The following is a 13,449-nucleotide window of genomic DNA, read 5'->3' as shown; positions in this document are numbered from 1 at the left end:
CTTTCTTTCTTTCTTTCTTTCTTTCTTTCTTTCTTTCTTTCTTTCTTTCTTTCTTTCTTTCTTTCTTTCTTTCTTTCTTCTTTCCTTCCTTCCTTCCTTCCTTTCTCTCTTTCTTTCTTATTTTGTGTAATAAGCTTTTATTTTTCCAAATTTACAGCTAATTGGATTTGTTCATGCATCCTCACCAGCAGCGAGGCATCTCCACCTTTAGTATTTCTAGTGTGAATTACTTGAGCGCTGTGCTTTGAGACTAACTTGATAAGTCCTTCACTAAGCAACTCCTGGAGGGCTGCCCTGGCCAGGAAGCCAGGAATCTTCAGCCTCTCAGAAACCACAGCAGGGGTTATGAGCTTATAGTTTGGAACTTCCTTACAGAGTTTTTCGTAAGTGGCTTTGTCAAACAGGACGAGGTTGTTGAGCTTGTCCCGAACTTTGCCTTTGTACCATTTCTTCTTCTTGGCCTTGCCCCCAGACTTGTTTACTGGGTCCTTGTCTTTCTTGGCCGACTTCCCGGCATTTTCCTTCTTATCATCCTTGGGCGACATTGCGAAGGCGGGAGAGTGGGAGGGACCACTGAGGCTTCGTCAAGATATCCGACAGAAAAGCCACTTTCATTTTTAAAACCTAAGTACCTTAAAACTTTTGTGCACAAGTCTGTATGTGTAAGCATGTTCAAAATAACCCCATTTTAATGGGGTTATTATCAAACTAAAGTGCTTCTGTGCTATATGTTGATACTTCTTTAATACTGATATTTCCTGAATTTATTTGCTTTTTGACTTCAGTTGTAACTATTATCTGTGCTGCTTGTGACAAAAATTAGGGAATAGCCATAATCAATTAATTATACTTAGAATGTGATAAAAACCTAGCAAAATTCTCTGCCTGGGCAGCTCTGGATCTGCTCTGGATAGCGTAACAGCAAATTGCCTTGAGGAGAGTCATTGTGCAGTTCTAAGGTAACCAAGACTTAACTGGCCCACATACCAAAAGAAAAAAACCTCAACCACAGAGAAACTAATCAGATTTTGGTGAGAACAAATGTGTCTAGTATGTCTATTTCCCAAGTATGTAAGCCACCTTGCTGACAATGGTTTTAATCTTAATTAGTATCCTGAAGTGCTATATTCTGTTAAAAATTAACTAGATTGTTTAATCAATTGTTGTTCAAAATCCTCATCATGACTACTATTCAATTTTGTTATTACAGATTTGATCCTCTGCAGCATTTATAGTCAGACTTACAGAGGGACAGTTGACTCTTAGAAGTCTGTCAGATTTAATTTTTATTTATTGTAAGTTCCAAGTAAGTCCTGCTTAAAAACTGTTTTTATTGATTTCCTTGTTTCTTCAGTTGGCAATAAAAAAGGGGTTATTGGCAAAAGCTCTCATTTAAGCAGTTAGTCACTGTCCCCTTCCAATGTGGGACTCAGTCAACTGGGACATCTCATTGCAGCAATGAGCAAAAATACCAAATGGGACAGCATCCCAACAAGACGAAGAGACCATCTAGACCCACTGGGACAGAGCTAGTCCTGGCAACCAGCATCCACCTAGAGGTAGTTGGGAAGAACTGCTCAGATAAGAAGGGATGGTGTCAGATTCTTAATGGAGTCACTGTGTGCTAGCCCTTTCAAAACTAACCAGAGTCAGGAGATCAAAAGAAAATAGTTCATAAGCATGTCTATCTAATGTCCATACCTGTCTGCCTTCTAACTGGACAGTAACTTACATTCTTGTTTTTGTTAGCTGCTATTTTCATTTATAGTGGATCTTCCATCCATCCTCTATAGTCTAGACATCTATATAGTCCAGCAAATGACCAAGGCCTCCCACTGGGCCCTTAAGGCAATCCAATCAAGCCCCAGCTTCTGGCTGGTTATTCTTAATCAGTCCATCCCGCTCTCCCTTTCCCAGTTGCCAAATGTTAATCAGTTGAGAGTGGTTAGGGATATGATCCACCAACTCCAGGACCACCTGGAATGCAGAAGACAAGAATTAGCCAAATCATCCAATTTTTTTCTTTTCCACCTGGAACGATTGGCTGCCTTTCCTTCCTCTAATAATGCTTTTTCTTCTTTTTTGCTCCTGTCTTGTAAGACTTCTTTCAGATTTCATCCAAAGATGTATATGCATGTTTGCAACCAAGGAAGTGTTGCTGCTACCTTCTCCCAGACTAGATTACATCTCCACCTTTGATCCTTAAAACCCTGATGCCCCCAAGCAGCAGAAAGGGGCTAGAGCCTATCTTGCCTACCCTCTCCTCTTATTTTCTAAACCTACACATAAAAAATGGGAATCTAAGGTCTTAGAGTCAGCTTGCTGATTCTGGAGAGTTTCCACCCTGCACCCCTGCCTGTTTACAAAAATCTGTTGAGTTTCTATTTCCCCAGTGTTTTACTGTTTCCCCAGTGTGATGTACAAATTCCTGTCCTAGTTGCAACGGTCTTATTATACTCCTTTTCGGAATGAGACTCTCCTCCCAATTCCGATAGCCCACGTAAACACCTCTTCTCATACTCTCCTCCCTAATTCCTGCAGCCCATGTAATGTGACCCATGACCACCTTGCCCACACTTGTCCACTGCTGCTACCTCCATCCTGCTTGGAGCAGCCTGGCAGGTCTGTCGCCCAGTAAAGCCTTGAGCTTGTATTGGTTGCTTGCCTCTCATTTCTTACAAATCTTGTGACTACATTCTTCTACCCTTTCTCTCTCTATTGATCTTCCCCACCCCTCCTCTTCACCTGACCTCCAATAAATTCTTGGTATTCATTTGTTAAACAGTAAGTTAGTAGTTCAAAGGAGTTACACCATACTTTAGTTAACATGATTGGATGTGATGGTTTATACATGTAATCCCAACCCACAGGAGGTAGGACCAGGAAGATCACAAGTTCAAGGACAGCTTGGGTCTCATAGTGAGAGCTTTCTCAAAAAAAAAAAAAGGCTGGACCCCAGTGGCTCAAGCCTGTAATCCTAGCTACTCAGGAGGCTGAGATCTGAGGATCACGGTTCAAAGCCAGACTAGACAGGAAAGACCATGAGACTCTTATCTCCAATTAACCATCAGAAAACCTGAAGTGGTGTTGTGGCTCAAGTGGTAGAGCACTCTCCTTGAGCTGAAGAGCTCAGAGAAAGCACCAAGGCCCACAGCTCAGGCCCTACAACTGACAAAAAATAATAATAAAATCTTAAAATGTCCAGGATTTCCAGGAGTGGTGACACATGCCAGTAATCAACTAGGAGGATGAGGCAGGAGGATCATGTGTTTGAGACCAGCCCTGGGCTACACCTTTGCCAGGTACAGGTAACTCACTGAAGTCTTAGCTACTCAAGAGGCTCAGATCGTAAGATCAAATTCAAAACCACCCTGGTAGAGTGCTAGCCTTGAGCAAAAGAAGCTCAGGGACATTGCCCAGGCCCTGAGTTCAAGCCCCAGGTCTGGCACAAAAATAAAAACTATTCAGGGTCTGCCAACAGTCCAAAAGCAGCAAATGAACACTTGCTTAGTTGTGCAACCCAAATGAATAGCAAATAATGCTCGTCACCTGCTTTTTTTTGAACTCGGCCTGACCGCTGTCCCTCAGCTCTTCAGCTCAAGGCTAGCCCTCTACCATTTGAGCTACAGTGCCACTTCTGGTTTTCTGGTGGTTTATTGGAGATAAGAGTTTCACAGATTTAATTGCCCCGGCTGGCTTTGAACCGCGATCTTCAGATCTCAGCCTCCTGAGTAGCTAGGATTACAGGCATGAACCACCTGCGCCTGGCTCCTCAACCTGCTTTTGGATGTGGTTATTTAGGTCCTTGAACCCATGCCACCACTAGCTTTTTAGTCACCAGTGTCAGTCACCAGCATTCAGTGTTCATGCACCAGCAATTCCTGAGATACCCAAGACACAGCAGAATTCCCTTCCAGGTGGGCTCCAGCTCCAATCCACTGATTCAGCTTTCTTTGGCTTTTGGTTGATATTTTACCTGTTGCTTCCATGAAAAGTACAAACTTAGGGGCTGGGAAGGTGGCTCAGTGGTGGAGTGCTTGCCTTGTAGGCATGAGGCCCTGGATTTGATTCCTCAGCATCACAATAAAAAAAAAAAGCCAGAAGTGGTGCTGTGGCTTAAGTGGTAGAGCACTAGCCTTGAGCTGAAGAGCTGAGGGACAGTGCCCAGGTCCAGAGTTCAGGCCTCACAACCAACAAAAAAAAAAAAAAAAAGAAAAGCAAGCAAGCAAGAAGAATACAAACCTAGCAGTAGCTACCAACTGAATAAAGTATTCTCTCTAAGTATATAATTCTGGGCTGCAGAGCTACAGGTGCACAAACTTTTTCTGACCTTGATGGGGGAGAGAAAACTTAACCTCTCTGCAGATGGGTGCCAATATCTCTCTGGTGATGTTCCTGTCTTGACTGGAGTGTTAGTGTCTGTTTCTAGTGAGTTCCTCAAGGGTTGCTATTTCTCAAGGCTTTCTCCTATCACATGGTAAATAATAATAGAGTTGGATCAAAATTTAGTTAAAACTTACATGAGTTAAAAATTGAACTTTATTGGGCTGGAGATGTAGCTCACTGATAATATACAGGCTTAGCATGTCTGAGTCCCTGGGTTTAACGAAAAAGCAAACAAGAAAATAGAAACAAATGAACAAAAAACTTCTTACTCATGGGTCCTATGTCATCTAATAGTAGAAAATATTATAAGTAGAAGTTTAAGAGGAGTTCCTAAGAAGATAAATGCCAGAGTAGATTGTAAGGTTTGTGTTTATTGCTTCATTTTGCTTTGAGATGGTGTCTTTCTTGTCTCATTGTGTCATTTAGGCTGAAACTCACAATGTGGCCCAACCTGACTTTGAACTGGAAATCTTGTCTCAGTCTCTTCAATGCTGGAGTAACAGGAACATGCCACCATACCCAGCTCAGATGGTGAGATTCCCATAGGAGTGGTGCTTAAACTCAGGGCCTAGGCTCTCTATCTTAGCATTTTGCTCAAAGCTGGTATTCTACACTTCAGCCACATATCCAACACCTGCTTTGTTTTTGTTTGTTTGTTAATTGAGAAGACTCCCACGAACTTTCCTGCTTGGGCTGGCTTTAAATTGTGATCCTCAGATGTCATCCTCCTGAGTAGGCAGGTTTACAGACTAGAGTCACTGGTACCCAAATTCCAAAGGATGTTTCATTTTTCTGTGTGTGTGTGTGTGTGTGTGTGTGTGTGTTTGTGTGTGTTGGTCATGAGGCTTGAACTCAGGGCCTGGGCGATGTCCTTAAGTTTCTTTGCTCAAGGCTAGCATAGTACCACTGAAACTACAGCTTTATTTCTGTTTTTTTTTTTTTTTTTCATTTAATAGAGATAAGAGTCTCACAGACTTCCCTGTCAAATCTGGCTTTGAGCTGCAATCCTCAGATCTCAGCCTCCTGAGTAGCTAGGATTACAGGCATGAGCCACTAGTGCCTGGCCCAAAGGATATTTCTAAGTCTTTCTCATATTAAGATTGTAAAGTATAGGACTGGAGGTAGAAAACAAGTTCTTTGAAGAGAGCTCAGCTGTAGCAACTCTTGCCTTCCTTTCCCTTGTACAAGTGTGGTGGGATGAGTTCCTCAGAGACCTTGCTATGTAGGACTGGAGATATGACATGGTTCACATGGTAGAGTACCAGCCTAGCAAGCATAACACTCTGAGTTCAAGCCCTAGTACCACCAAAATAAATCTTGCGACATGCCCTCAGGCAATTGTGCTTGAGAAAACAGAGTAGATGGGCAGGTGACTTTTGAGTAGAAAATGTGTCAGGTCAGAAAGGGGGCTATCTAGCTGATCCAAGGTGAAAAAAAAAAGAATAATTCCATGCTTTGTTGGCCAGATGTGGCCATATGGGTCATAAACAGAGCAGACCTGGATCTCTATTATATCTAGTCCAAGCCTGAACTGAGGGATGGGAACCCAACAGATAGAATAACTATGGCATGTGGAGGGCCAAGCATCTAGAGAAGAACCTGGGTATTCCTGTGAGGACTTCTGAAAGGGTTCATGAAAGGGGCCAACGTGTAAGCTTTAAGCACTTTCCAGGCCAGAGCCAAAAGAACATTTTATGACAATATTAATCTAATAATAATTCTCCTGATTACCTTTACTTTCTTTTCTCCTCCTGCTTTAACCCTTTAGGAGTCAGAAAACATGGCTTGCATGACAGCAAGCTAGGAGAGAATCTGGAATTTCTAAAGTAGAAACTTGGATGGCATTCCATTCTTGGGTTACTTTTGCAGGTAAATGAAAGAAGTTGGCTCTCACGGTAGTTTCAGTGCTTTGGTATTACTTGTTTTTGTTTTTTTGGTTATGGGGCTTGAACTTTGGGCCTGGGCGATGTCCCTTAGCTCTTCAGCTCAAGGCTAGCACTCTACTTGGTATTACTTGAGATTGCATAATTATTTGAGATTGTTTCAGAACTGGAACTTTGTTTTCAATCTGTTTGCAAAGTTTACAACTACCTGACTTTCACAGTGAAAAGAAGAGGGAGCAAGGATGCAAAACTTTCACTTATACAGTATTTTGTACTTTCCCCCTCTCTCCAACCTAAGAATTTCCCCCCACCCCTATTGGATCATGAACTTAGTAGGGCCTTGAGCTCTGTCTTTGCCCTCCTCCCTTCATGGCTAGTACACTACCACTTAAGCCATGCCTCAGTTTTCAGCTGTTGGCTGGTTATTTGGACTGGATCTGAACTTCTGTTCCCAGATTTCAGACTCCTGAGTAGCTAGGATTACAGGCATGAGCCACTAGAGCCTAGCTAGGAATGCTTTTTGTTTCCTTCAGAGGTAAGAATTTGCCCTTAATTTATATTATACCATGGCTGTGGCAATTATAAAGCTTGGTGGTTTGTTCTTTAGGGTTCATTGAACTTCTAAGTCAAATATAATTGCAATTTGTTTTTTTTAAATTTTATTCATTTTTATTGTAAAAATGATGTACAGAGGGGTTACAGTTACATAGGGCAGGTAAGGAGTACATTTCATTTTTATTCCCCTAGTTTTCCTTCTTACTATTGTAATTTGAAATGAAACAATCGTTGCATTTTCTCCAGCCCTTGCAATCTTTCTTTCCTTCCTTCCTTCCTTCTTTCTTTCTTTCCTTCTTCTTTCTTTCTTTCCTTCTTTTTTCTTTCTTTCTTTCTTTTTTTCTTTTGTGTAGGTACTGGGGCTTTCTTTCTTTTTTTCTTTTATGTAGGTACTGGGGCTTGAATTCAGGGTCTGGGTGCTCTCCTTTAGCTTTTTTGTCCTCAAGGCTGACACTCTACCACTTGAGCCACACCTCCACTATTGGCTTTTTGATGGTTATTGGACAAAAATAATCTCATGATGAGGGCTGGGAAGGTAGCTCAGTGGTAGAGTGCTTGCCTTGCACACATGAGGCCCTGGGTTCAATTCCTCAGCACCCATAAGCAGAAAAGCCAGAAGTGGTACTATGGTTCAGGCCCCATGACTGACAAAAAGAAAGAAAGAAAGAAAAATAATCTCATGAATTTTCCTGCTTGAGTTGGCTTAGAACCATGATACTCAGTTCTTATTCTCCTGAGTAGCTAGGATCACAAGTGTGAGTCAGTGGTCTACACCCTTGTAATTACAATCCTTTAGCTTTTGCTTTTAGATTTTTTTGTTCTTCTGTGAGAAACACATAAAAGCATATCTGTGTTTTAGGTTGTATAGTCAGGAAGCCTCAAGAAAACTAGAATTTACTAGGTGTTGGGAGAAACTGCATGAGTTTTTTGTTTTTTGTTTTGTTTTGGTCTGAGACTAGGATACAAACATGGTACCTGATGGTTTCACTCCTTGGCTAGTGTTCTACCAACTGAGCCATGCCTCCAACCCCTAGTTTAGTATTTATATTAAAGAAAATCATCCTCCTTATCAAAACAGATTAGTATCCAGAAGGCAAAGAACTAAAAATTTTTAGTGATCGACAAGTAATATACTCATTGCCTTACTCATGTAACTGTAACCCCTCCGTACAATATCTTAACAATGAAATAAAAATTAAAAAATTATCCTCCCTATCAAAACAAATTAATATCCAGAAGGCAAAGAACTAAAAACTTTTAACACTGGAAGAACAAATAATGCAATTAATAATGCAGTTCTCAAAAGAAAGAGTAGGAGCTGGGAAGGTAGCTCAGTGGTAGAGTGCTTGCCTTGCATGCATGAGGCCCTGGGTTCGATTCCTCAGCACCACATAAGCAGAAAAAGCCAGAAGTGGTGCTGTGGCTCAAGTGGTAGAACGCTAGCCTTGAGTTCAGGCCCCACGACTGACAAAAGAAAAAAAAATCAAAAGAAAGGTATAAGGCCAGATGCTGGTGGCTCACACCTGTAATCCTAACTACACAGAAGGTTGAGATATGAGGATCATAGTTCTAAGACAGTCCCAGCAAGAAAGTCTCTGAGATGATTTTCTCCAATTAAATACCAAAATACCAGAAGTGGAGTTGTAGCTGGAGTGGTAGAGTGCTAGTCTTGAGCAAAAGAAGCTCAGGATAGTCCCTGAGTTCAAGCTCCAGGATTGACAACACACACACACACACACACACACAAGAAATATAATGTAAATATATTGCCTGGGTAACACCGGTATACTATCTGATTCTGATTCAATAGGAATTATTTTGAAATTACTTAAATTGTTGATAGCTTATAATCACGTAAAATAATTCTTGTGCCATGACCTGAAGATGATGTCCTTTTTAGTAAAAGCACAACTGACTATCCTCCTTCACTGTGAAGGAAACTAGCCTTTCCACATTTAGATAAGATAAAGTTGTGCCTTTTTGACTTCTTTGACTTGGTTATAACATCTCTCCAGTTTTCTCATTGAGCTAATCTTTAATGCATATTCATTGTAATTTCTATATGAAAGCATAGTTTTAATGTCTTTTTTAAAAGTGCTGCTATTGGGGCTTGAACTTAGAGCCTGGGTACTCAGTTATTTCACTCAAGGCTAGTGCTCTACCACTTGAGCTATGCATCTACTTCCAGGTTTTTGGTGGCTAATTGGAGATCAGAGTCTCCTAGGCTTTTCTAAGTTGGCTTTAGATGCAGTTCTCAGCCTCCTGACTAGGTAGGATTAAAGATATGAGCCACTGGTGTCCATCTAGTTTTAACTTTTTGGAAAGTTATCTTTTAAATTGTGTTGTCAGAATATTTATGTCTGGCTATCCTTATGCTTCTAACCAATGCCATAAAGCTATGATTATTATCAGAGCTTTGGTAAGGAGCTATGAGATTTTAACAATTTTTTAAAAATTATTTCCCTTGACAAACCAAAATACTTTGATGGAATAGCAAGGGGTTTGATCTAAGCTACAGTTCCTAGACAGACAAATGAATAAGTGTAGCTAATCTTTATTGAGCAGTTATGTGCCAGTTACTATGATAAGGACTGCATGATTATCTCAGTTGTCATATATGGGTGAAAGAGAATAGGCAACGAATGTGCAGGCTAGGAGTCTTAGGAGTCTGAAACTACACAACTGCTCTGAGGTGTCAGCAATCCCCCTTGTCCACTCCTATATCTCTAGACTAAATGACAACAGAGCTACAAAGAAACAGAAGAATCAACATCGAGTTACAGCAAACAACGCCACTGTACCTTCCCATCAGCCTATTTCCCATAATGCAAGCCTAGGTCATCTTCTTCAGAAGCTTAAAACAATGTAAAGGTCAGTTTCCACAATTAACTGAAAGACTTCTAATACTTCTTGATTGGAAATTAAAAGGAATCAGAGTGGCTTCATGGCATACAAAATCTTGAAGCACATTAATATTATTATGGCAGCAAGGCATGAAATAGGCCTAACATGGGGTGACATCCATGCTTCTGTCCATGTTGCTGGGAGCTTGGGTGCAAATTGACTTTTGTCCTCTTTGATCTGGGAAGTTTTGAGTGGCTTCTTGCTGTTTTGCTAGGGCTCTGACACTAATTAGTTCTGATCTCTACCCTTTAAGATTCTCTTGGCAATTTGGCTTATGCATCAAGGCTGCCAGAGGCATTTGTTCCTGTTCCTCATGAATGCAGTAGAATACTTGGCTTCACAGTGCTGTTTTCTCTCTAGCTTTATTGAGGTATAATTGACAAATTCTTCTCCTTCCCCACCCCCAGAGCTGAGGATCAAACTTAGGGCCTTATGCATTTAGGCAAGTATTACTGTTAAGTCACACCCATCAGCCCTTCTTTTATTGGCAAGTAAAAATTGTGCACATTAAAAATACTTAAATGGCCTTTTTTTTTTTTTTGAGACAGGGCCTTGTTGTAACACTAGACTGGTTTCAAATTCAAGATCCTTTTTTTTTGGGGGGGGGGTCCAGTCGTGGGCCTGAACTCGGCCTGGGCGCTGTCCCTCAGCTCTTCAGCTCAACGCTAGCGCTCTACCACTTGAGCCACAGCGCCACTTCCAGCTTTTTTCTTTTTGCTTATGTGGTGCTGAGGAATCGAACCCAGAGCCTCATGCATGCAAGGCAAGCACTTTACCACTGAGCCACCTTCCCAGCCCTCAAGATCCTTTTGTCTTAGCCTTCAGAATGCTGAGATTGTAAGCATGAAAAACCCTACCTGGCCAGTGCCCGTGTGACTATATATATATATACATACATATACATATATATTTATTTATGTATATATCTATGTATGTATATATGCATTTGGAAATGATTTTCTTCATCAAGTTATTCTATTTTATTTATTTCACCATGCTAAGGATGAACCTACTGTATCATGCATAGTTGGTAAATGCTTTATGACTGAATTTTACCCCAAACCTGGACATTCTCTTAGAAATGGGAGCAGTTACCCCACCTAACCTCTGTAATAATTGTTCAAATAATGGTTGCACAGTCACCTCATAGGAAACATTCACATCTGCTTGTGTGTGTGTGTGTGTGTGCGCGTGTGCACACGCGTGTGCCAGTACTGGGGCTTGAACTCACAGCCTGCGCACTGTTCCTTAGTGTTTTCATTCAAGGCTATCTTTTCAGTGGTTAATTGGAGATCCGAGTCTTTTGGACTTTGAACCAAAATTCTCTCCTGAGTAGTTAGGTTTACAGGCGTGAGTGGTACCTGGTTTATATTTTGCTCTTTCAAGAACAAGAACCACTTTGTTAGGATGTTGTACCTATCTTCTGGTTGGGGTGTGAATTTTGCTAATTAATTCTCAAAAGTATGCAACTGAGATCATAATGAAAGCTCCTTCTCTGAAGATAGCTTTGTTCACTAGAACATGGGAAGTTCTGACTATTGCTTTCTTTTAAATCATGGCTTCCAATCTACATTGAAGAGAACTGTTGCAAATGAATGGATGGCATTGCTTCCATCTTGTAAGCTCTTCAAAGCTCACTCCGAAGAAAGCACAATTGACTTAATAATCTCTAAATATCTTCTCCAAATGCCCATAAAATTTGACTATGGTTCGTTGTCCATTTTCAGGACCTTGAAAATTAGGGTGGGCACATTAAAACTTCATGTGGAGGGGTGGGAATGTGGCTTAGTGGTAGAGTGCTTGCCTAGCATTCATGAAGCCCTGGGTTTGGTTCCTCAGAACCATGTACACAGAAAAAGTCAAAAGAGGGGTTGTGTCTCAAGTGGTAGAGCATTAGCCTTGAGCAAAGAAAAAGCCCAGGGACAGTGTCCAGACCCTGAGTTCAAGCCCCAGGACTGGCAAAATAAAAACCCACAAAAAAAAACAAAAAAAACCCCAACTTCATGTGGAATATTATTCTTTACTGGGGCTTTAGATCAGTGTCCCTGAGTTTATAATAAAGCAAAGGCTAGAAATGTAACTCAGTGATAGCATGGTTGCCTTGTGTGCATAAGGCCTTGGTTACTGTCTTTAGTACTGCAAAAAAAATACATAAAGAAATGAATAAGTAAATAAATGCACTAGAGAAATGGATAAGAAAATAAATAAATAAATAAATATAAGGTGTGCATATATGGGCACCCTCCCTATATGATTTCTGTGAATATATGGAGATTAAAAAGGTTGTGCAGACAGGTATGGTGATACATGCCTGTAATCCCAGCTTTGGGAAGGCAGAAGCAGGAGTATGATGAGTTTGAGACCAGCTAGAAAACAAGACAAACAATAAAGACAAGCTTAAATGTCTGCTTCTCTTCCCTGATGGTGGTAAATTAAAATTAGTTATTAAAGTGAAATATATTTTCCAAGGTAGAGAATAACTTTTCCCCTCACTAAGTCATCATTGTAGTGAGATAAAAAGGTGTATATATGTTGCTATGGAGGCAGGTTCAGATGTGAATTGTTCTGCAGTTTTGGAAACATTGGCAGACATGAGATAGGAAAAAGGCTGGGAATGTGTAGAGGGGGAAATGTAAATGGCCATGAACCAGAGCCTGGATATAAACCATGGAGCAAGAGATATGCATGTTGGGAAATCTGTGGGTCAAGGTATATACATGTGGAATGCTTTCATGGGTTCCAGAGCTGACAAAGGTGAGTAGGTTTAGTAAAGTTTAGAAGCAGAGCCAGTGTTGGATACAGTCTAGTGATTCCTGGAAGGCCTGTGCAAGGATAATGGAGGCAGAATTCAGAATCTGGTGTAGGTTAGGCTGGATGACTCTTGTTTTAGAAAGAACATGTGCCCTTTTACAACTATTTAAAAATAATTTTTAAAAAAGGGAGTTTGATGCTGCGCCACCCTGGCATCCTATTTTTTACTTTCTTTATTTTATTTTTTTGCAATTCCAAGCATTCATTGGCACAGTAAGTTTGTGCAAGTATATTGAATGCATACAAAATCAAACAGCTTAAAGACTTTCAGCCTCTAAAGAACAGTTATCTAAAAATTCAATTCTCTTATTAATGGTTCTGTTTCACAATAGGCAAATTTTACTTAGAAGTAAAATTAAGCAACTGTTAAGACTTTTTAATAAAATTTTGAGCTTCTTTGAAAAAAAATTAAAAAAGGGGGTCTAGGGGCTGGGAATGTGGCTTGGTGGTAGAGTGCTGGCCTAGCATTCATGAAGCCCTGGGTTCCATTCCTCAGTACCACCTAGACAGAAAAAGCTGGAAGTGGTGCTGTGGTTCAAGTGGTAGAGTGCTCGCCTTGAGCTAAAAGAAGCTCAGGGACAGTGCAGACCCTGAGTTCAAGCCCCAGGATGGACGGGAAAAAAAAGGAGGGGTGAAGGCATGGCTCAGTTTCACCAAAGAGTGAAAATGTATTGAGTTTGAGTTCTGGTCTCAAATAAACAAACAACCAAAAAAAGATAATTAAAAAAGTAAAAAAAAAAAAAAAGCTGGTATTGTGGCTCAGTGGTACAGTGCTTGCCTAGCATGCATGAAGCCCTGGGTTTGATTCCTCAGTGCCACATAAACAGAAAAAGCTAGAAGTGGTGTTGTGGCTCAAGAGAGTGCTAGCCTTGAGCACAGAGAGGCTCAAGGACAGTGCCTAGGCCTGCGT

At 40.8% G+C, this 13,449-nt stretch overlaps 1 pseudogene; it reads right to left on the bottom strand.

Annotated features, from left to right (window-relative positions):
• Positions 1-171: 171 nt before the first annotated feature.
• On the bottom strand, positions 172-545 carry LOC105995029 (annotated as a pseudogene).
• Between the last annotated feature and the right edge of the window lie 12,904 nt (positions 546-13,449).

This window comes from Dipodomys ordii, unplaced genomic scaffold (assembly GCF_000151885.1).
Source record: "Dipodomys ordii isolate 6190 unplaced genomic scaffold, Dord_2.0 Scaffold5, whole genome shotgun sequence".
NCBI lineage: Eukaryota > Metazoa > Chordata > Mammalia > Rodentia > Heteromyidae > Dipodomys > Dipodomys ordii.
This window is presented reverse-complemented; position numbering and strand designations above follow the sequence as displayed.